The 3,785-nt window shown below is 50.9% G+C and overlaps 1 pseudogene; it reads left to right on the top strand.

The window, feature by feature from the left end:
* The first annotated feature begins 729 nt into the window (after positions 1-729).
* On the top strand, positions 730-1,819 carry LOC111166566 (UDP-N-acetylglucosamine transporter SLC35D4 pseudogene; annotated as a pseudogene).
* The last annotated feature ends 1,966 nt before the right edge of the window (positions 1,820-3,785 follow it).

Raw genomic sequence — 3,785 nt, 5'->3', positions numbered from 1 at the left:
ATCAAGATGATGCTGGTCAGACCACCGATGACCAATTTCACGATGACTGTCAGAGCTGACTGTGCTGTTTCTGCGTGTAGCCCCTACATGCAGGGACCTCAAAGGGAGTTGGCCTTTGGACAGGAGTCCATCCTCCCCGCCCCCCGGTTGCCGGCCTCCAAAATAAAGCAAACTTTCCTTTCCACCAACCTTGTCTCTTTATTGGCTTTTGAGCAGTGAGCAGCCAGACCCCACTCTTGGTTACACTCCAACACTCCGCCCCTCATGACCAGCTCTTACAATTTCACGTGGCCCCCTCTTCCACAGTATGCACTGAGTAGTCAGCCAGGGATTGCATTAGCATTGGAGGTGGCTCGTTAGGGGGCTGTGTGGCTGCTCTGGAGGCAGATAGCACAGAGGCAACATAGGTATGTGGGAGAGGAAACACAGATTAAGATAAGGATGCCCAAAACAAGTAACAATTTTTCCCACCAAGAGCCCCATTGAGGCAGGAGATAGATGGGCTCCAGGCTGGACATTTACAACTAGCCTTCTGTTTACATTTCCTGAGGCAAGAGGCAGGTGGGCTCCAGGCTAGATATTTACAACTGGCCTCCCCTTTGCACTTTGAGATGGAAATAAGGGTAAATAGTTGGATTTTGTCTCCTGTGGGCACTTTAAGATAACAGTTATGGCAGGGACAGAGAGAGGCTATACCCTGTTTAAGTAAAAGATCAAGAGGTTGGCCACTGGGTGGCCCGGCTTGCACGGAGGCCCGGGGACTCCCGCGGGTTCCCTTGCGCAGAGCCCCTGGGACTCCCGCGGGTTCCCCGGGGAAGTGGCGCAAATTGACAGATGTGCGTGAGGAGGTGCCTGGTCGGCCTCACGTTTTGTACCTGCTACCTGGCTTCTTACCTCACGAACGAGTATGTCCTGTCTGTCTTGAAATTTACCTACCCTACGTTATTCCAAGGGTGGCAGGCTTTAATTGGTGGACTTCTGCTTCATGTGTCATGGAAACTGGGCTGGGCAGAGATCAACAGCAGTTCAAGATCTGATGTTTTCACATGGCTTCCTGCTTCAGTGCTGTTTGTGGGTATCACCTATGCTGGTTCCAGGGCACTGTCCAGACTGGCCATTCCTATGTTTCTCATTTTGCATAATGTAGCCGAAGTTATCATCTGTGGGCACCAGAAGGGTTTTCAGAAAGAGAAAACATCTCCTGCAAAGATCTGTAGTGCCCCCTTCCTCTTGGCTGCCGCAGGGTGCCTGCTCTTTCAGTGACTCCCAGTTTGATCCAGATGCTTATTTCTGGGCTGTAATTCACTTATGCTGCATAGGGGCTTATAAGATACTACAGAAATCCCAGAAACCCAACGCGTTAAGTGACACTGACCAGCAGTACTTAAACTATCTATTCAGTGTGGTGCTCCTGGCATATGCATCTCACTCCACAGGGGATCTCCTCAGCGTCCTGGACTTTCTGTTCCTGTATTTCTATAGATTCCATGGCAGCTGCTGTGCCAGTGGATTTTTAGGATTCTTTCTCACGTTCAGCACAGTGAAGCCAAAAAGCCTTATGACCCCAGGGCAGTGTGCAGCCTGGATTTTCTTTGCTAAGGGGTTTCCCTGGTGGCGCAGTGGTTAAGAATCCGCCTACCAATGCAGGGGACGCGGGTTCGAGCCCTGGTCTGGGAAGATCCCACATCCTGTGGAGCAACTGAGCCCGTGTGCCACAGCTACCGAGCCTGCGTTCTAGAGCTTGTGAGCCACAACTACTGAGCCCGCATGCCGCAACTACTGAAGCCCACGCGCCTAGAGCCCGTGCTCTGCAACAAGCCACTACAATGAGAAGCCTGCGCACCGCAACAGAGAGTAGCCCCCGCTCGCCGCAACTAGACAAAAGCTTGCGCGCGACAACGAAGACCCAATGCAAGCCCCAAAAATATAAATAAATAAAACACCAAGCAGAAGAAAAAAGGAAAAGAACTTGGCCATTTCCCTGGTGGTCCAGTGGTAAAGAATCTGTCTTCCAATGCAGGGGACGCGGGTTCAATCCCTTGTCAGGGAACTAAGATCCCACATGTCCCAGGGCAATGAAACCCACACAACACAACTACCGCTCTCGCGCACCTCAACTGGAGAGACCACGTGCCGCAAACTACAGAGCCCACGTGCACGAGAAATAAGCCCGCACACCGCAACAAAAGATCCCACATGCCTCAACGAAGATCCTGCATGCCGCAACTAAGACCCAACACAGCCAGAAATAAATTAAAAGATAATAAATCTTTAAAAAAAGTAGATCAAGAGGTCACATATTTCCCATCCTTGGGGCAAGAAAGACACTGCACATGCGTTAAAAGGCTCCTCGGGGCGTCAAAAGGCAGGGGACAGGGACCTCCCTGGTGGTCCGGTGGGTAAAACTCCACACTCCCAATGCAGGGGGCCCGGGTTCAATCCCTGGTCAGGGAACTACATCCCGCATGCATGCCACAACTAAGAGTTCGCATGCCGCAACTAAGAAGTCCACATGCTGCAATGAAGAAGTCCGCATGCCGCAACTAAAGATCCCATGTGCCTCAACAAATATCCCCCCTGCCGCATCTAAGACCCAGTGCGGCCAAAATAAATAAATAATAAATAAATAACTTTTTTTAAAGAGGGGCGGCCAGGGGACACCAGACCATAATAAGTCATGTCAATTCCCCGCCCCCACCCCGCCAGAGGCCCTTGTGTTAGAATCCATCTTGTCTGAGGGCTGTGTGCACCTACGGAGGGTCCTGAGGCAAATCAGCCATGGGCCCAAAGCAAGATGATTGGCCAGAGGGGAAACAAAGACCCAGGAGACTGCCCCCTTATAAAGGATTGAAACTTCCCAAAGGCACGACTCTCTTGCTGAGTTCACCCGGCCGTCTGTACTCTGCTTTTCTAATAGATGCTTTCCTTTCCTTTCTACCTTCCATCTCCTTGTCAGAATGTTCTCTTTTAAAGGCAGACAAAGACTGGGGCCCAGACTCTAGCCACAGTCCCTCGTGGTCTAGTGGTTAGGACTTGGCACTCTCACCACCAAGACCAGGGGTCAATCCTTGGTCAGGGAACTAAGATCTCACTTCAAGCTGTTGCTCACCGCCAGCTACCGCTCACTGCTGTGTGTGTTCGAAATCACCGTGATCTGAACCACTGGGTTATTGAGTCCCTGAGGCTGGGGGTCACTCAGGGCATTCACTGTGTCCTCATGTGCTTTAATAAAGATGCTACATTAGCAGACTCATCGGGTATGAACACACAACATTCTGCTTGGGTAATGGCCCAGGTGCCTCCTTGCAAGGCAGTAGTGATGTCCAAGGCCATCTTATTTTGGAGGACAGCTCTTCTCATTTAAGGATTGCTGGGTGTATTGACTAAGGGCTTCTATGTGTGCTATAACGTCCTCCAGGCCAATAGAGGGAATAAAGACAGTGGCCAAATGATCGCACCAGTGGAAAACAGAACTTGCCCGCCTGGGAGATAGCAGATGAGGGGAGGGAAGTTGGCAACTTTTGTTACTGTAGGGTGGATTCTCCCCATACCCAGGGTGTAGCAGCCCAACCATCCAGGTGGAAGCCACAGCCAAAGAGTTTTCCCACACATCATTGGGTCCTGTTTAGGGTTACCCAATACATATGTGGGTGACGTGCCCAGTCAGTGCCAGACCAGTTGCTGTTCTTTAATATGACAGAATACCTGCACAGTTCCAATGGTATCCTCCCCATATTCCTGGTACAACTGGGTTGGTTCTGTTGAAAGTGTTTTTTCTGTTCCCA

This window comes from Delphinapterus leucas, unplaced genomic scaffold (genome assembly GCF_059928025.1).
Source record: "Delphinapterus leucas isolate spDelLeu-1000000601 "Yukka" unplaced genomic scaffold, BTC_Dleu_Yukka2 spDelLeu_asBTCV2_sq25, whole genome shotgun sequence".
Classification (NCBI taxonomy): Eukaryota; Metazoa; Chordata; class Mammalia; order Artiodactyla; family Monodontidae; genus Delphinapterus; species Delphinapterus leucas.
The sequence above is the reverse complement of the archived record's forward strand: the minus strand, read 5'-3'. Positions and strand labels throughout refer to the sequence as shown.